This window comes from Typopeltis vanoorti, chromosome 7, assembly GCF_054136105.1.
Source record: "Typopeltis vanoorti isolate ZY-2024b chromosome 7, IOZ_Tvanoo_1.0, whole genome shotgun sequence".
Lineage (NCBI taxonomy): Eukaryota > Metazoa > Arthropoda > Arachnida > Uropygi > Thelyphonidae > Typopeltis > Typopeltis vanoorti.
This window is the reverse complement of record NC_143555.1, coordinates 130691667-130713900: the sequence shown is the minus strand read 5'-3', so window position 1 is coordinate 130713900 and position 22234 is coordinate 130691667.

The window sequence follows — 22234 nt, the reverse complement described above, 5'->3', positions numbered from 1 at the left end:
GACTGAAACACAAATCTGCACACAAACATTCAAAACCGAGGCTTATTTTCCAGACTCCAATATGCAAACCCCACATTATTCGAACCAACATGCGGCGTCGTCTTCAGCAGCTCAAAGAACGTGTACAGTAGGACGTGAAAGCTTGGAAAGCTGTGTAAATACCGAGTAGATGGACGGAAGTGGGTGTGGCGGATGCCCGGAGAACATCTCTTACTAGAACGCGTAACATCAACTATGAAATTGGGAGGTGGCAGTGTGATGGTATGCTTCTGTTTTTCCTGGTTTGGTCCCGGACCTCCAGTGTCACGAACATTGAACTCTGAGAGATATCTGAACATTCTGTACGTTGCAATGTTTCCTAATCTGTGACGTTTCTACGGAACTGATCATTGTCTCTTTCAGCTAGACAATGCACCGTGTCATAAGGCTACTGCTGTAACTGCGAGGATTGTGTACATTAACGCCACTATAGTTGACTAGTCTCCACAGACCCGTGATCTCGACCCTATTTAACATCTGTGAGATGAACTGAAGTGTCGGGTGAGGTCAAGGGACATCCACTACACAACGTCCAGGAACTTATTACATTCCTAGAGGAAGAATGGTCCAAAATTCCATTGTACCCTTATCATACGCTTGTGGAAAGCATTCCACGTAGAATTGCTGCGGTCAGCGCAGCGAAATGAGGTCGTGCATCTTATTATGGTGGACGCCATGGCTGTTTGTTCCTGACAATATGGTGTCCGTTGAGTTCTTTCCAAGCAGTGTAAATATAGTATATATAAATGTTTGATAATGATAATAATAATAATAATAATAATAATAATAATAATAATAATAATAATAATAATAATTTAATTAAAATATCACGCAAAACTTTGTGTCATTCAGTTAGTGTTTGCTGGATTTTCGTGACAACAGGCGGTCATTAGTAGCGAAGTAAACGATGATCGATTAGGGCAGGAAATATCCCTAGGATGAACACTCCTCGATTTCTATCGCAGTGAACTCCCGTCATCGTTCCATTCGCTGTTTCGGGCGACTGCTTCAAGAAAACTTGTTTGTTTTTGTTTCCACATATTTCGGCCGCCCTTCTTAAGAGGAAGATGATGTGACCTCGCTCATTAAGTTCGGTCGGCGCCAAGCTCACATCTTCAGCAAGTTCTTGACAGCTAAATTAAGAAAGCACACACAACAACAAATTTTACCCATTTCATGCTAGTCACGTGCCGTTCTGGAACATTTATGGCTTTCTGCTTCCTTCTTTTGTCTTCTCTGTTTATCTCCTCTCCCCCCCTGCACACGTTCGCAAAGTTCCACTTTCCATGTATACAGAGGTCACCGTAACTCCAGCTATTCTCAAATATTATTACCCGACTGCGTACATTGGTGTCAGGCTACTGTTCTGCCTGTATACGTGCATTTTAGCTTAAATCTAGAGGTGAAGGGTCAAAACATTATGAATGTAGGAGGTCCACATGAATTTATCTAATTTCTAAGACTACGGTATGCTGAATATTACATTTTAATCAGCCAACGACTCTGTATAAATATGTATATTCACTCTTCTTTTCCTGCTCTGTTTCTATGGTAACAGTTGTAAATTTCTCCAGCGGTGAAAATTGTAATTAGAAACTGTGTCGTTCCAGTTCGATATTTTATGAATTTTTATTAATATTTCTTGATTATTTTTTCCTTTGCACTTCATTTAATTACAAAGACAAAAAAAAAAGGCTATGTAGATAAATAAAGTGTTGGAATAGATTTAATTAATGCCAGAAGAAAAGAGGAATGAAAATTACCAACTGATGCTCTCCAGCATAAACTAATACCAAAAAACGTACTCTCACTGGTCATCCAACTTTAATTAATATGGAGAGATGATAAATTTCACTTGGCTTCTAAAAATATGTCAATAAATCGCTTTAGAGGCGTTTGTTTACGTGAAGTATGAGCGTCATTACGTGCATACAAACCGCCAGAGCCAGCAAAGGCATGTTTTGCCGCGTTAGACACTTGCGCGTGGGTGATGAAAAACATGCAATCATTAGTTTTAATTGTTTTAGCCTATATTTACAATCTAGAAACTCAAAAACAAAAGAAGAATAAAGAATTTGCTTCGTTTATTGAAACCGTTTAATTAGTCTAGCCAGTAACCTCGACCACGAGTAGTTTTAATAAAAGGCGCTAATTTTACTGCAAACGTTTAGTGCTCAAGACATCTACAATGCTGTATAACAGGCTATTTTATATTGCCACATTGGACGGTTCCATGTGTTACAAAAACGCTGCTCTGTTTGGATCAAAGGAAGCAATGAATCGTGTAACAATGTCATGCTCTTCAAAAAATGTCAAGAATTGGTAAACAAAAGCCGTCAGAAATTGAGAACATGATATTTGAAATTTTAAGAATTGAGTTATGAGTTAGGACACAGAATTACAAAGAAATCAAGAAACATTTGTCTGGTTCTTGATGCAGCCCACCCTCTAAATTTCATAGAAAAATATTCAGTTCATATTCTATTCTTCAACATCACATTTTGTATAGCCAATGGACAGCAGAATCGTGAAAAAAATCTGAAGAATTTGTACGGTGAAAAGTTTCTAAATTACATGCTTTTTTCCCCCTACGGTCATCTTCAGCAGCTAAGGAGGTCAGAGAAATAGCTAATCTTATACAAGCAGCATAGTTTATACGCGATAGTTAGCGAGAAACAAGTAACTAGACCATTCAAAACTGTTTTGCTGACTGTGGGTTTAAGCATTCAATCACCGATACGTCAAATATGGGCGACAGTAAAAATGACGTCACATTAGAATTGGACCACTTCAGAAAATATGAAGAGTTTCCATCTATTGAAAATAGTCTTCAATGAACGTTACAAAAATTATTGATGGGTTATAACTGTTTTATGCAGGAAGGCTGCTGTGCTGTATGTGCGCGGTGATTTTTTTATTCAGTTTTAGCCAATGAAAAAAAAAAATTCTCGGCGAACTACGTTCATTCATTTCCTAAAACGCCATTCACTGCTAACTGCATCCATGTTTAGTCTACTCTATACTATAAAATGATAAGCTGAATTTGGAAACGGATGTGACGTCGACTTGAAACGGATGTAGGCTGTAACGTTTTTGTGTAACTTTTTTGTCAAATTATTTGAAACGTTTTGAAACTCAGGGGCTACCCTGAGTGTCGAGTCTTCAAAATTCGAGTCATCGGAATTCAAGGAGAACCGGCCTACCAGTCCGGAACACGGGAGAGTTGGGTACCGTTAGGCATCAGGGGGCGGAGTCGCTTAGTATGAATATAATGTAAATATAGCACAGTTGTTTATCTATAATGATAACGATACTGGCCTTCAAATGTAACACTGAAGAAATATGAAGAAATATCTATCTACACGTGTGGAGTTTAAATGAAGGGAGAAAAAAAAATAGAGAGATAACCATATGAAGAATAACGTGCGACCACTCAGACATTGTGGTAAACAGCTCAAATGGGCTTATTGTGTTCAATGAAAACCAACGGCGATAAGGAAAATGTGTGTTGCGTACAGGGTGGATCCTCTCCCAAAGAAGCCTCTTTCTTTGCTCTGCTTTCTTTCCATTGTCTGTTATTAACATCACCCAAGGGTCAAAATGTCAATTTAGGAAAATATTTTAACAATAACTTAACTGATTAAGAACAAAAACTACTTTGGTAACATTCGCGTCAAAATGGCCATGAAAATTTAAACAAAAAAATAAATAGTAATAAACATAAAAAGGGTTTATCAGCACGTACAGATACATTCTTAATGAATGTTTGGAGTTGTTATCAGCAAAAACGAATGGTTTGGGTCTAATGAAACTACTAATGATCATTTCTTTACGAACTCCCAAGATATTAAACTATAATGGGGTGAAAACAGGGGGCGGTTGCGTCAGATTTGGCTGCGTGCCAACTGCTCTAAGCAACAACAGAAAAACAGCTGCTACTCCCCTACTGGCTTGATACGTGAACTGCGTAATCTGTTTACGGTGTTTGCCTCAATGACTCCCGGTAACTTTTCTCATTTTTTAACTCCCTTAATGAATATATTTTTTTAATTTCCTTTTTTTTTTCTTGTTTCGATCTGATCATTCTCCTCTAATCGCAATTTGTTCGACGTGTCTTTTAATCTCTTCTCGCAACAAATTAAACATCTTAAACTAAGTTAATGATATTCCCAGAAGCGCTTTTAATGTTGCGAGCACACAGAAGCGCAGTCGTGACAGACTGCTACCATTCCTATCGCAATAGGTAACGTTCATTGGAACAGTCTTTTTCATAGACTTGCGCGTTTACACTAGAGGAAATGAGTATATCAGTAGAAGCCTAAGTTAAAAATTATAAGAAACACTTTAAATTAAGGGGATATTTAATCCCACATTATTTCAAAACCGAATAAGAAAACTCTAAGATAGAAATCAAAGAGTTTCATGGCGAATATAACAAACTATAAAGGTTCGGCGAGTCCAAGAGTGAGCAAACACCTGGGTGGGGTACAATACCGAGCAACTCGTTGTAAAGGTAGATAAAGCTAGGATCGCTATTCTTAATATTTACCCTAATGTAAAACTCATTCCCTAGGAGATGTATGATATTAAAATAGAGAGATAATCATATGAAGAATAAGGTGCATACATTTTCATACATCTCCTAGGGGATGAGTTTTACATTAGGGTAAATACTAAGAATAGCGATCCTAGCTTTAGCTACCTTTACAACGAGTTGCCGGGCATTGTACCACCCAGGTGTCTTCTCACGGTTGGACTAGCTGAACTTTTATAGTTTGCTATATTCAGCATGAAACTCTTTGATTTCTATCTTAGAGTTTTCTTATTCGGCTTTGAAATAATGTGGGATTAAATATCCCCTTAATTTAAATAATTTTAACATCGCCGAAGTGAATCCTTTTGGCTCTTTATTTCATTAATAAGAAACACTAATTTTGAATGGAACTAGAGAATGGACTTTATGATCTGTCTCCTCCATGTGTGTCGCACTCCATTATCTCTGACGTTTGGTGCGTCTGTCTGGATAATCTTCGTTCAATGATCTTTAATAATCTTTAAGCGATATGAAACGTTACAATCACATCCGTATAAACAAGCAAGATTTCAATTCCTTTTTTTGAATCCCACCACCCAAGTGAAGAGGCTAAGATTAAGATAATCCAGTTCCGTTTCTCTATTTAAAAAAATTTAATTTTTTAAGTCACTTCAGAGTGGGTTTGGCTTTGAATGTCTCTGCTAAATCGGATGAAGAACGTCTTCAAATATAATGAGAATATGTGCTTTTCTTGTATCTTTCTTTGCAGAACATAACAATATGTACAGAGGTATCTACAGTAATTTCAAAATCTTACTTTTATACATCATCATCTTTTCGGATTTCATTCCTGTTATTATTAATCCTTACTGTCCTAAGGAGTGACTTTATAAAACGGTTTCAATTTCACCCGCACCTAATATGGATAACGGTAGCTTGTCTTGCTCATTTTGTGCTCTGTCGTTAACACGATAACGTGTTATCCCTCCCCCCCTTTTTTATCTGGTTTAAATGAAACATTTGATTTTAATACCCTTCTCCAAAAAAATTACCTTCTGGTTTACATCTTTATAAGAATAAACATAAAATCTTATCCGCAGTGTATAGCAACATATTAAGACAAAAAATTCGGCTAATCCAAGTTAAAGGGCAAACGTTCAAGACCAATGCAGCAGTTTTTTAATCATGTGATAGCCTATTCCGATCGTGAGAGACGATATCGACACCTTGAACATAGCAAGTATGTCCGAGAGTCTCTGACATCTAAACAGATTACTCTGACATACAAAGGACTAAACCAGAGCAAAATCTCCAGTTAGGAGGGACTAAGTGTTGAGTTTTCATTGGTCAGTCTGAAATTTCACATTACCTATTCTAGTCTCTATTTTTAATACTATTTTATCAACCAGACACGTACCTGAGGTCAGAGGATACACGATTTTTATCCGCAAAAAGGGGAGAGGTGAGGCCTGAATAGTGCGGGTAGCTAGAGGCCATTTCGTTGATCAATATAGATTACAAACTAAAATTCTCATTTATACACAAAAGCATTAAATCTGGCAAATAACAACCGTAACTAAAAAAAAAAAAATCCTTAAAATCATCATGTAGTATGTTAATTAGTATTCTATCACACATTGGGAATAAATATCTTTCTACAGTTTAATAAGCCTGCTTAAACTTCTATTAAAAGAATTAAAGTTTGATCTCTCCCAAATGCACTGTTCAAACTACGACTGGCCTATAACCTCTTCCCATTACTTAAACAAAACAGCATTCCTGCCATTATATGAAGCAGAGAGCAAAACAAAAGAATAAACCCCTTTAATCCTGTGTGTATATAATGTGTACTGACAATTTTTCTTCTGCTGCTTAATGCTCCTCCCAATTGTAATACTTTAAAAATATTTATGAGATGTCATGTTTATAGTGTATGTGATTTTACCTGCTTCACTGACAATAAGCAATCCACCAAGCTTAGATCACGGTGGAATAGTTCTTCCAACTTTTTCTGATATCGATAAGCAGTAACTCTGAATCGTTCGCATTTCCAAAATCTCATGACAGAACAAAGTTTTAGTCATTTGTTTAGAGTTCAGTTATGTACCCATAAGCTAAAATTTTCTTAGTAGATTGTACAGGATAAAATCACTCGGTTATTTATTAGTTCCGTTCAAGGACTAACTTGGTTTGCGATCTCAAACCAATTGTAATTGCAGATGATGAATACTTAAGAAACAGGGTGATTAATACCCTTGGAGGGTAATGGATGGCAATGCTGTAGCCAATGAAGTTCTAACTGAGGCTCGGATATTGCTGTTACCCTCCTGCCATGATCAGAGCTTTAATAGCTCAATTAAACCTTATCCCTACACTGTCCTCTACAGATAACGGGGAAGTTGAAAAGCATTCTTGCTTCATCCCCTTAAGCCAGTCCTTATATGGATATAAGGATAAAAACTAGAAATTACATTTTATGTATATTAATACGTTAACAAAATACAAATAAACTGAAATAAATGATACATCATATGGATAAAGAGAAATAATAACAAAATGTCAATATTAAAATACGAACTCAAAATTACATTGCAAGAACCATTAAATTAAAAGATGTTAGATTACAACTAATCTTATAAAGATTAGAATTAATTTTATAAAAGCAAATGTTTTCTAATTTATTAACTACTAAATAGAATTTGTCCTTATCCTTATAAGGACTCGCTTAAAGGGACGAAGCAAGAATGCTTTTCATCTTCCCCGTTATCTGTAGAAGACAGTGTAGGGATAAAGTGTTATTGAGCTATTAAAGCTTTGATCATGGCAGGAGGGTAACAGCAATAGCCGAGCCTCAGTTAGAACTTCACTGGCTACAGCATTACAATCCATTACCCTCCAAGAGTATTAATCACCCCCTTTTCCAAGTAGAATTTGAATTACTTAAAATTCATTTTATAAGTAAGGAATTAATAAAATAAAAAGGTGTTTTAAATTATCTAGGAATTTTTCAGAAAAACTGAAATCATAATTTAAACAGGTTAAAAATTTTGAAAGATATTAAAGTTATAATATAAATTAAATGAATTAAAATAAATAAAAACCCACATATTGTATTTATTCTACTTGATTTGCAACTTCAGAAAGGTGGAGACAAAACGTGAAAACATGGGATTTCTTTTTTATCATTCGCAAATCAGGACATATGATAGTTACAAGCAAAAAATCTTATCGTATGTTAGTTAGATGTTAACGTTAAAATGACGATATACTAATGCCACGTTAACGATCATTGAGAGGGAAATTAAAGGGAAATTAATGAATATTTGCAGTAATTTAATAAAACAATAAATTTTAAAAATCTAATAATTATAATTTTTCTCAAAATTCATTTCTAGGAGATTAAAAAAAATTCAACTTCTGTAGGATCTATTATTATTATTATTATTATTATTATTATTATTATTATAGTAACAAATGTATGCAATGTAATAAAAATTTTATTATTATTATTATTATTATTATTATTGTTATTATTTATAAAAGCAAGCAGACTGAAAAACCCAGTTGTCAAGGATTTAAATGCATTGCAAGACAATGCGCCAATCTTTCTATCTTAGTATTTAACACCTTTCAATCAGAATCTTTTGAACCAAGCAAGAAAAGAAAAAAAAAACAGAAAAAATGTATCAATTTTTGTGGATCAAAGATGGCAAAATATTCTTGAGAAAGTCACAGACTTCGAAGTCTATACAAATAAAAAGCTCGGAAGATATAGACAGGTTGCCAGAGTGAAACAAAAGACTCCAACTTAGTTCAAAAAGAAGATCTCAACACAACAAAAATGAATGTGAACCATCAGATAGATGTAATTACACCAGAATACATCAGTAATTGTACTTTCGAATCGCTTGATGCATGGAAACAGCACACAGTACAAGCGAGAGGGCTCTCAATCTTGCATAATAACATCAGAAGCATCCGAAAACATTGGTTATTATTACAGGCTTATCTGAGGAATTAGACTGATATTATAGATATATTGATTCTAACAGAAGTATTCATAACTAATGACGAAGTGATTGCTTTCCAAATTCCAGGCTTCCAACAACACAGATCATGCCGCCAAACAAAAATAGGGAGTAGAATATTAATATTTATCAAACATAAATTAGTAGCAAAAGAAACGACCTATCAGTTAGAGCATGCTGAAACCCTTTGCCTCGAAATCACTAATACCACTAATACACAGCATCCCATAATACTAAATGCTATTTACAGGCCACCAAACCAAAACATGATAAAATTCTTGAACGAACTCAATTGCTGGCTTTCAAGCCAAGAAATATGCTCAACCGAACATCTAATGATAATCGGCGACATAAACATTAATATTGCAAATGAAAACCAGAACAACACTGTACAATACCTAGACACACTATCCATGTACAATCTAATACCAACAATAACATCATGTACTAGAGAAGAAATATTCGGAAATACTATCACTGCCTCCTGTCTAGATCTTATAAACGTCCGAGCACCGCCAAACAGTTACACTGCATCAGTCATAAAGAGCAAAGTAGCAGACCATTACTTCACCGCTCTAAACCTGCACACCAAGGCAATATCCATGCAATGTCCCACAGAAGAAAAGCGACAGAAAACAATAATAGACGAAGAAATAATCAACCACGAAATAAGAAAAACAGACTAAGAATAACTGGCATCAGATTCAGCAGATATCTTATACAACAACATTAAACTCACACTAGAGGAAATATATAAGAAAGCTACAAAGAAAGTCCGAATTCGTTCAAAAACAACACGAAATCCTTGGATAACACAAAACTTAATCCTAGAAATACACAGAAAGGACGCTTTACGGAAAAAATTAAATTGATATCCATATAACACAGCTTTAAAAACTGAAGATAACAAGGAATCGCCTTACAACACAAATCAGAAATGTAAAAAGAAGCTACTACAGAGACAAACTAACCTCTGCACAAAACAACATGAAACAGACCTCGCATCTTATCAATGAGATGCTAGATTGTGTTCCCAACACCACCGCCTCCGAAACCATAAAACACAGCTTCATGAAAGACGCAAAACCTATCCAACAACTAGCAAATGACTTTAACCAATACTTTGCAGACTCCATCCAAGAACTGCATAGAAATATTCCCCCAATCACAAAACGTGACCCTCCACTTGGACCACAATCAAAACAGACATTATGGTTCCCAACCATAAAAGAAGAAGAACTTCTCTCTGCAATACATCAAATCAAACCAAACAAAAGCACAGGAATTGATGGTATAAGACCTAAGCATATCAAGTAACATGCAACTAGCTTAAGTCCTGTCCTACTAAAATTAATAAATAAAATATTTAAAACAGGACAGATACCAAGTATGCTAAAGACGGGCATAATCACACCCATATACAAACATGAAAAAAATTAATCAGCAATTACAGACCCATAGCAACGTTACCAATTATCAATCAAATTATGGAGCGGATCGTACTGAAGAAACTCACAGCATACACAGAGACCTTTAATATTATCCGCAAAACACAATATGGTTTTCAGAAAAATAAGGGAACAACATCTCTATTGGAAGACTTTACAGACGTAATTAATACCGCCTTAGACAAAAACAAAATTTCCATGGTAGTCTTTATTGATCTAACTAAAGCATTCGATACACTCACATCAAACCTTGTTAGGAAAGCTGAGGCATGTTGGAATAGACGGGCCTCTGCACAGGTGAGTTACAAACTACCTTGAAAATAGAAAGCATATTACACGTATCGGGCCAAACCGAAGTAGAGAGCGACCAGTAACCTGTGGAGTGCCACAGGGAGCTGTACTCTCCCCCAACTCTATTCAACATTTACACGCACGATATTAGTCAGCTACCTCTCAAAGGTAAGATCTTCCAAAACGCAGACGATACAGCAATAATATCCATCCATAATAACACAAGCATAGCCCAAACAAATATGCAACATGACATAAATCTGATCATAGACTGGCTCACCAAAACCTCCATACACCTAAACTCAGAAAAGACAAAATTAATGATATTCAGAAATCCACTGACTCGGCCAGTTGATAACAAATATATAACCATCCAACATCCACGTTCCAACATAAAAAACACACAGAACAGCAAAAACCGCTACAATCACTCAGGTTGAAACAATACGATACCTTGGAATTTACTTCGATGCAGATATGAACTGGAATAGCCACATAAACCATCTACACAACAAACTCCGAACAATAAGTGGCAAACTCTACAGGTTAAAAGTCATAGTTCCCATACGCCTAAAAACACTAATATACAAAGCACTATGCAAAAATATACTAAGATACGCTATTACAACGTATGCTTTCTGTGCACCCTACAAACTAAATAGATTAATGTCGCTACAGTACAAAATGATAAAACTGATCTTTTGGGAACAAACAGAAAATAAAGATAATAAAATACGTTTTATACACTGCAATGTCAGAACACAAAATACCGACAGCAAAACATTTATGTCACTATGCAGCTTTGCTAAAACATTATTTCGATGCCAACTACAGGACAGTTAGAAATACATACCGTATAACAAGACCTCAGACTACTAATTATATCACATATTAATACAATAATCACTACGGAAAGGCCACGCGAAACTTCTATATCCCAGACATGATAAACAAATTACCTTTTGAATATAGAAACCTTACAAACTACAAGGGCCCGAAAAGAGCTCTAAGGACATACTATGAACAAGAAACACGCACCCAAAATACCACACAAACGCAATGAAACACAATATATTCTTTCAGGCTTCCAGTTCAGCGATGCATCAAGACATTCCAAGTTATTGTGTGTGTGTGTGTGTGTGTGCGCGTGCGCGTGTGCGTTCGTGCTCGTGCGAATTTCTCAATCAACGGCTGCAGTGGAAATCAAGGCAACTAAACATAGATTTGATTTCATAGCTTCCCCAGCACTGCAAATAAACCAATAAATAACTGGTGTCATCTTCAGATAAGCTCACAAATAAGCTTCGAGGATGAAAGCTGAGAAAATACATCTCATCTCATCCAAGATAATAAATTAAAATAAAAAAAAATAAATGTATCATATATAATCAAATGTATGTAATGTACATATCACATGTAAACAAATGTATACAATGTTGTATCATATGTAATGATAAGTATGTAATGTATGTATCATATGTTATAAATTATTATAATTATTATTGCGAAAAAAATTATTATTATTATTATCAGAATACATGAATGTAACAAATGTAAAGAAATGTATGTAACGTTGTATCATACGTAAACAAATATAAGTAATCTTGTTTCATATGTAAACAAAGGTATGTAATGTTGTATCATACGTAATCAAAACTATGTAATGTATGTATCATATGTAATAAATTATTATTATTATTATATTTAAAATAATGATAAATAAAATTGGAGACCATTATTGGTCTGCCAATAATAATAATAATAATAATAATAATAATAATAATAATAATAATAATAATAATTATTATTATTATTATTATTATACACATATCCTCATACAAACGAACTCCACTAGGCCACGAGCAACCCAGTCGATGTGGTTCCCTACAGTAACAAAAGAAGAACTATTACTGGCAATTCAACAAATTAACGCTAACAAAGGACTAGGGAGAGACGGAATCAGATCAAACGACGTCAAGAAACACTCAACCAACCTACTTCCAGTTATACAAAAACTGTTAAATAAAATCTTCGAAACGGGACACATACCTGAAACACTCAAGACAGCATTAATCACACCCATACACAAACATGGAAAAAGAAACATTATAAGTAATTACAGACCCATCGTCACGTTGTCTGTAATCAACCAAATCATGGAGCGCATCGCGCATCACAATCGTGCAACTTGAAAAATTTCAAACCATACGCAAAACAGAATATGGCTTTCAAAAAAACAAAGGAACAGCGACACTCCCGGAAGATTTCACAGATCTAATAAACGCTGCATTGAATAAAAACAGAATAACATTAGTAGTATTCACTGACCTAACAAAAGCATTTGACACACTAGCACACAAAACCTTGTTAACGAAACTAACGCATATCGGAATTGAAGGTCGTCTACTCTATAAAGCATACATGAAAACAGAAAGCACACCGAATGTATAGGATCGGCGTCTAGCAAAGAGGTACACGTACCCTGTGGAGTACCGCAAGGATCTGTCCTATCTCCCATTCTATTTAACATATATACACACACGACATAAGCCAACTCCCCCTAAAAAGTAAAATCTTCCAGTACGCAGACGACACGGCCATAGTATCCATTCACAACAATGCAAATATCGCTTACACAAATATGCAACACGACATCAATCAAATCACTAACTGGTTCACCGAAAACGGCATATACATAAACCCTGGAAAAACAAAGCTAATGGTATTCAAAAACCCCCAAACCCTGCCCATAGAAACTAAATAACTCACTATCCAACATTGATCCTCCTATACACAAAGCGTAGAACCTAAAATCACAACCATCACACAGGTGAAAACAACACGCTATCTCGGACTTCACTTCGATGCTGATCAAAGTTGGAATAGCCATACAAACTAATTACATACCAAGCTTAGGATAATAGCAAGCAAACTATACAGATTAAAAGACATTGCCCCAACCCATATAAAAATACTAATCTATAAAGCATTATGTGAAAACATTTTAAGATATGCAATCACATCATACGCATTCGCGCAGACTACAGACTTAACAGGCTACAATGGTTGCAAGATCAAATGGTAAAACTGATATTCTGGGAACAACCCACTCTTATGCAGGAAGCACGGACAAAACACAAAATATTTAAGGTGAAACACTTATGCCACTACACAGTCATGTTAAAACATTACTACAGCCCAACATATAGAGTAACCAGAACAACATATCAAATAACAAGACCACAGTCAACAAACTACATAACATATAAGTACAACAATCACCACGCAAAGCCATCCAAAACTTCTACGTACCTGACATGATAAACAAGCTACCGTTCGACGACAGAAACCTAGGAACATACAGAGAGCTGAAACAGGCACTATATAAATATTATAGCGAGAATGAAAATTAGAACAATTCCTGTTTCTCTCCCCCCCCAACAAACACACAACCGAGGACAACCCCCCCCTCAAAAACGATCACTATAAGAATACAAAGAAACAAACACACATCAAAATCCAATCATTTGGGGGAAAAAAAAAGAAAGAAACTGTAATAGCAGTTGAAGTTTTCCAAGCACGTACCAACAAACAGTAAAATCAACACCTGGCTTGCGACCAGTATAGAAACATAACCATGAAAAAAGAGGGAGTGGAATACTAATATTTATCAAACATAAATTAGTGGCAAAATAAACGGCAAAAGTATAGGAACATAACCATGAAATCACCGCCATCTATCTATTATCTTCCTCAGATAAGCTCTGCTAAGCTTCGAGAAAGAAATCAGAAATGCCTCCCAAAGAAAGATTATAATACATTATACAGAAAAAAATTATTATTATTATTACTATTATTTGAAAATGTTATTAACTTGCAAGTATCTGTTATTCACAATTGTAATGTATTATAATTATTACTGTATTTTTGTATGTAATTTATCTGAGACATAATAAAATGTTTAAACGTTAAAAAAAGTATTATTATTATTATTATTATTATTATTTTATCGTCTAAATTGCAACGTATTCATTATTTAGAATATGTCGCTGTAAACTGCAATTGTAAATTATGTCATTATTAAATAATAATAATAATAATATAAAATATTAATATCATGCAACTTTCAGAGTTTTCAGCGAACATCAACATGAAATCTATAAGTACAAAATAAAAATTCAAAACGTATTTGACATTTTAAAAAACTGAAAACTAGGTTTTCAACCGTGCGTTGAAAATTATATTAATTATAATCTGAACTGAACCACTTGTAAGAATCTGTAGTATTGTTGCCGACATTTTACAGTATCTGTATGTAATTTATTCGGCAGGTAATAAACTATTGAAATTGTTAAAATTAAAAAAAAATTATTATTATTATTATGTGATAACTACAAGGAGTTGAAGGAATCATTTTGAAAGATCGCTCTACTCAACTCCGCTACACATATCTCATCATCTCCCTTAATACCCATTTCTCCAATTTTTTTAATTTTTTTTGCAAAAATATTGAAGAATAATAACTGCAAAGAGTCTGTTAAATATATTTACTGAAGCAGAAACGCGAGATGAAGGAGGAATAGTACATTTAAACTTAATGTGGTGTGTGTGTGTGTGTGTGTGTGTGTGTGTGTGTGTGTGTGTGTGTGTGTGTGTGTGTGTGTGTGTGTGTGTGTGTGTTTGTGTGTGTGTGTGTGTGTGTGTGTGTGTGTGATAATCCAGTTAGAAATTATTGATTGTTATTGATAATATTGTTATCCATCGTTGTTATTGATTTTATCTATCGTTAAGTAACGGTTTCTTTTCCCTACCCTAACGAACGCTGAGCAAGAACACTTAGAAGAATAAGACAGAGTAGGTCACAGTCGATGTCCGTGATAACTGAATTAACTAATGACTACGCACGAAACATCTAAAGGTAAAGAAAAGGTACTGAATTAACAGAAGTAACTTCATCGCTCTGAAATTCATACGAGGATGACCTTCACCATTTCATTAATCTCGTGCAATATACGTACACTGCTTGCAAAGAAGTCAACTGACCCCATTTCGCAGCGATGACTCCAGCAATCCTAAGGGAAGACTTTCCTCAGGAGTACGATAGCGATCAATGGGAATATTGGACCATTCTTCTTGTAGACATGTAACGAACTCCTTGACTGTTGCTTAGCGAATTCCACCTCCCAAGTACTTTCCTGTAGTCCAATGGCAGATGTGAGATAGGAAAGTACTTGGGATAAAAGTTGTTCTCTTGACCACACCGGAAGCTCCAGTTCATCCCCTAGATGTTCAATGGGGTTCAGATCACGGCTGCGTGATCTGCTCGTAGAGATCAATCGAGCGTGGTGATGTTCTTATCTAAAACCGCGCAGTTACAGCAGCCTTATGACACACAGTACATTGTATTGCTGAAACAGACAGGGGGTCAGTTCCATAGAAACTCCACAAAGTAGGAAGTATTGCATTGTCTAGAATGCTCAGATGCCTTTCGGAGTTCAATGTTTGTGGCTGGCACCACAAACAGAGGTCCGAGGCCAAACCAGGGAAAACAGGACCATACTATCACACTTCCACCTCCGAATATCATACTTGGGGTTACGCACTCTGGTAAGAGACGTTCACCGCACCCGTCCATCTGTTCGGTAGGGAGTATAAGCGTTATTATTCGCTCCATAATACAGCTTTCCAAGCTTCCACGTTCCACTGAAGACTACGTTGCTTATTTTTCGGATAATGTGGGCTTGCATATTGCTTAATGAGAATCTGTTATCCTTCCAGAAAATCCCTCATAAGAAATTGAGTTTATGGATAAAGGAACCCTATTCTTTACAATTCTCTGCTCGCCTTAATATAGCAAAGGTGTAGCGACAACTTTTGTTTAATAGTATAGACACAAATAAACGCTACATAATCGAGAACTTGCATTTAAAACAGATTTTCTTTGACCCAACAAAATGTGCGACATTTGGAATGTTTTAATGAATTACATTTTTTTGGGTAATGAAGTAGATTTTATTGCAAAAGACTGCAAATTATTTTTTTCTTCTTCAAGTAAGAAATGCGTTTCTTTGGTTGGACGAAAGTTTTCTCTTTTTTAATTAATTGAGATGCTTTTATGAAAGTTTCGACAAAGAACGAATAAAAGAATTTAAAAAATCCTATATATTCCTCATCGAATCTAATTAAAGAATGCTTTCTTATAAGAGAAAGCATACAAAAAATCCACATTCTTTTTTGTTGTTGTTTGTTAAATCAATAAAAAAAATCGATTTTAAAGAAAAGAGAACTGAAATTAATAATAAAAAAAAAATGCTCGAGGATATTCCACATTAGTTCTCCTGGATTGAATAATCAAAAAACATAAGCATGTATTTCTAATATCTAGAAAATAAGATTTCAATATACTTTAGTTCATCTTACATATTTGAAATGTAATTTAAACAGCGTCTGCTTAATGTTTGACTGTTTGTTTGCGCATTTCTGTTAAACAGCTTAACCCAGTTAAACAATCAAACATGTTTAGAATAGAATACTTTTATATCTGTAATTGTTGGAATATTTTATTGCCTTTCAACAATGCATCTTCTGTAAGCGTGAAGCAAAATCAGCTATAAAATGTCCAATAAAAAAAATAATAATAATTTCCTTAAAGACTAATGATAGAAATCTTTCCAGATGTTAGATAAGTGATTGTTATCTTCTCTTTTATGTTGACCGATTTACGATAGCGAAAAATACATTTTGTCAGATCTTCTGTAAAGAAATAAATCTTACCCAATCAATAATAGCCATTATCTATGGGAAACAATTGGAACAAAGACCGATAATCTTAAGAATCGCTGCTTCTTTGAAGATTATTTACGTAATATCTTTTGAAATTTTGCGATGTTTCCCGATATTCACCAAAATTCATTAATGACCTCAATACATTCTTAATTATTTTTCAGTAAACTTTGCTTCCTTTCTCCCACAATGAATGAGAATCTTTTAAAACTTGCTTTTAGCAGAAATTCTTTGTTTACGATAAAATCTCATTGTACAATAATACTTAGCGTTTTCCCTAAATAGCTCATCATCTTCGTTCAAATGTTAAGCACACTTATCTAAAACAGAGATTAATAAGCCGCCGTAGAGGTCACAAACAAAGCATTTGCAAAATAAACGAAATCGTCTGTTAAGTTTGCTATGGTTTAATTATATTATTCAAACAGGCAACAATCGTTAAATGATGATGTGAATTTAAAAGCGATTGGAACAGCATTTTCTATAGCATTAATACTGTACCATACATAATAACAATAATTCTAAAGCAGCAAGTTATGTGACATGAGAAAGGCTTCATTTTATATTTAAAACCAAACTATCTTTCTTTAAAACCTATCTTTATTCTCAACCAGGTCATTTTATTGAACATAAATTCTTAGTATTTTCCGAAGTGTTTACAGATTTTATTAAAATATTAAAAGCATATAAGAAAGCCTGTGTAGCTCAGTGGAAGTGGCGCTTTCATCCTCTGCGCTAGGCCGCACAAAGATAGACTTAAGTTCAAGTATATTCGCCGACTGGATGAACTTTTTCTAAGCCTTCAGATAGCCCTTCTCTGGAACGGGCAACCATTCCCCCCCCCCCATAAACTCAAGAAAATCGACCATAGAACCCACATTATTTCAGACAGTAACATATCCTGTTAGGTGTTCGGTACCAAGAGATGGCAGCACTTGTTTTTCGGTCTCTTTATCTGTGGATGCCTATAATTGGTGATAAACATGGGCTAGCTATCTCTGATTGGCTACCGATGGTCATTGAACTGCCCACTCAGTCACCAAATGCTAGATGGGGTTTAAAAGCCTCGCTTTCTCCCTATAATGGGATTAAAAGGTGTTAGCTTATTATTAGTAAAACATATAAGAGTTTGAAAACATCAAGTTGTTATCAGATAAAACTTTTTCCGACAAGCTTTGTGGAGTGAGAAAGGCGAGGGGTGAGGATTGATAGAAAAATAAAGAAAAATTCATAGTTTTATGTTCGCGGTTATCTTAATATATGAGGGGGAGAGGAAAAATGCAGAGAATTATAGATATAGTGATGTGTAATTTCCAAGAGTTTGTTCCGATCGACTCAAAATACCAACAAATCCTAAAATTATTCTTATCATTTGCTAATCTAAGCAATGAGCAAACTTTTGTAATGTTGCTACGAAAGCCCTTGATAGATTGGAAAAGTTATTCCATTGTATACGATGTCCGCGGGACTGATGTTAATGCGAGTTTATGGGGCAATATTCGGTTGGATATTGAGATACTAATCTTCAGGGAGATAAGTATCGATCGTAGTTTTGCTCAAATTATTTCATTTGGATTCGTTTCAGCTAAGGCATTTGAATTTCAAACATACCATCCTGGGTTTGAGGTTAATCTCTACTTCCGTATCTTATTGTCTCTAAGCGTATATTCAGTTAGCGTTCTGTTAGTGCATTTTCAATCTTTGGGTTCACTCTTAAATTGGAAACATTATTCACATATATTATTAGTCGGCGTTGACTATTTTCAGTAAAATAATACTGCTGAAAGAGAAACGTTAATTTTATTAAAATAATGAACGACTACTTTTTTCTATTTTTTTTAACACTACATTTGTGCTCTTTTAGTTGTTTGAGCAATCCAATATTGTTATTTACCCAACAATGTGATCCTATAATGTAGAGATAACATTGTAGAGCTAAAGAGTATTTCCATTAAAGATAACGCAGTAGAATAACAGGGCTAAATATTGAATATCTGATTGATACATCTTTGTTTAACACAACTATTTCCGATAAGAAATAAAATTCAGAAATCCACATTGTTATATAGTCCCTGTCGCGGATGTGATGAATATCACCACGACTCATTTAGGATATGTTTATCTTTTGAAGGTTCATTTCTTTCAAATGAAGAATTTTTCAACTTCACTGAAATCTTGATATCGGCAAAGTTATTAGAAATCTTGTATAAAATATAATTCGAAATAATTTATTTACGTTAATTTTTAAATAAAAATATTAAAAAACTAATTTATATATTTAATTCATTCTAATCTTAAATTTCAAGTCATAATGGAACTAAGAGGAAGGTCAGACATCAGAGGGTAAGGAATGCCAATGAAGTTTTAACTGAGGCTCGGCTATTGCCGTTAACCTGGGACGTAGAGTTTTGCTCTCTTAGTTTTTTTCCAAGATTTTGCTCCCAGTGAGAGTGGGGTGGCGGCTTGGATTTCGGGGGATTTGCCCTGAGTGAGCATTTTAAGTCTCTAGGGAGGGTGTTCGCCGGCGCGACCCGTGATGGGCACTGTCGATGGATGCTTTTTCCTGGAATATGAGTGGTTCTGCTCGGTGGTGGTGTGTGGGGGGGGGCACCCGTCACTTAGTGGAACCAAGGCTGAGTTAAACGGTCTTTCGGCCACTCGCAGGGAGTGGTCCGGGGGATTGCCTAATTTTTAGAGATGGCTTTACTTATGCAGTAGTCAATGAAATTTTAACTGAGGCTTGGCTATTGCTGTTACACAAACGCTAAGACCAGAGCTTATAGCTCAATAACACCCCATCCATATATTTTCTTCTACAGATAAAGGGTAATATGAAAAGCATCCTTGCTACACCCGGGGAAAAAAATATAAATAAATAAATAAATAAATTTCCCCTCAAGCTGGGGGGGAAAAATAAAAATAAATAAATAAATACATATATATATATATATATATATATATACATAAATAATAATAATAATAATAATAATAATAATAATAATAATAATAATAATAATAATAATAATAATAATAATAATAGTAATCGTATGATGATACACCGCGCCGTGAGTCCCCTTTACGGGGAGGTAAAGCACCATATATATATATATATATATATATATATATATATATATATATATATATACCAAGCAATTTTATAAACTTGGTTTTAATCCTTTTTCCCAAGTAAACAAACAGACAAGTAAGTCAAGTCGCGCCTGAACTATGTTCAGGTCTCAGGCAACTCGTGGTAAAGGTGGTATAGGCTCTCTGATCATTTTCCTTAGTATTTTCCCCTAATGCAAAGCACATCCCCTTGCGGAGATGCATGATGCTATGCATTAAAACTATTCATAAAAACTTGACTTACTCTGTTTGCTTTCTTGGGAAAAAGTATTAAAACCAAGTTTATAAAATTGCTTGGTACCTTTAACATATAGTATACCCAAGGTAAAAAACTTTATATATATATATATATATATATATATATGGAGCTAAAATGGGTGCATACGATAATGTATCAGTGTATATCAGATAACAGTATGCTGAGAATAAAGTAAATATGTAAGGCAACTTGAGGAATTAGTATAATAACAATGATAATAATAATTCTAGCTTTTAATATATCTTCATTATGCAAATATAAAAATAAATAAAAATGCTTCTTAATTAATATTAATAATACCAATGTTTAATTAATACCGATAATATTATAACATTAATACATAAGTGGTAAATTAATAAATATTGTGTATTTTAATTATATTAAAGTATCAGTATGGTGAACACAAAAAATAAATAAAAAGGAATTTATTGATGTGTAATGCATTGCGATCCAAGCTATAACAGTCCGACATTTTCTTTCTTTCTTTTTTTTTTTTTTTTTGTATATGTGTGAGCATGCCTGTGCGTGTAATAATGTCCGTCCAATGTAATACGCCCGAGACACCTGCGATCCGTTCAAACTTCTGAGATACCCTTAATAACTCTTTTCTCTCCAGCGAACACCCTCCCTCCGCCTCTGAGTTACTTAGTCATGACCATTGCCCATTACCACACAAACGTTAACGGAGATATCGTTATGAGTTATGCGAGAGAGAGAGAGAGATTTTCCTCTCCGTTCTTTCATAATTCTTCACGGTCGTGTCGTTTTAGGCCGCCAATGAAAGCCCTATCCATAAGTGAGTGAGAGCAGTTGCAAAAGGCCCTCGTCATTATTAGAGACGTCATTCCAATTCTGAAGAGGAAAAACCAATGAAATGTTCGGATTTCGTTCGTTGCTTCCATTCCAAAAGCAAGTTTTAATTGTTATGTTGGCAGTTTCTATGTCACGGCATTTTTCCTAATATGGAATAGACCTTGATGCGCATGCGCTGTTCTTTCAGTCGGATTGGTCCAATCGCACTTGACGAAGCATTACTTTTCAAAAACGCAAATTACAACACTTAGAATCAAACAATGACCGTTTTGTACGCACTCGGTTGCGCCATCTGGCGGTCAGCACGGAAAGTTTCTGATGACACCTCTTTATAGGCATGGTTTTCCTCTTCGTAATCTTAACGCGTTCTTTTGCTAATGAAAGTATTTTTCACCCTGAAGATACTGCACCCGAAAAGTGAGATGTGATGTGCATTTGAGTATTAAGCAATACCAGGGTGTGTTTGAACCTTGACGTTACTTTACTGGCCTGTTTAACCTTTTTCGAAACAGGGTTGTTTCTCCACGGGGATGAACGTCTGTGGTGAAACAGCGTTGACTAACTGGTTCCGTATGGAGAGGCTGATATTAAAAACGTGTACACCTGAATGACGTATCGCTGAGGGATGGTCCAATACTTAAGAAGGAAATTAAATCAATAACGGAATTGAGAATAACAAATAAAACCATGTAAAAGTTGATTGTTTAAACTTAATGAAATTAAAATGGTTTCGGTGCGCCACCTTGTGTTCTCAACGATAAACATGTAGATTTTATAGTAGGACTCTGAATCATGTTTTACTGAATAGAAACAAACTATAATCAATTTATTAATTAAATGCTGTAGGAATTTTTTTTTTTTTTGCCTAAAATGTTCTTTGAATAGCGACTTTAATATTCGTTTCATTAACAAA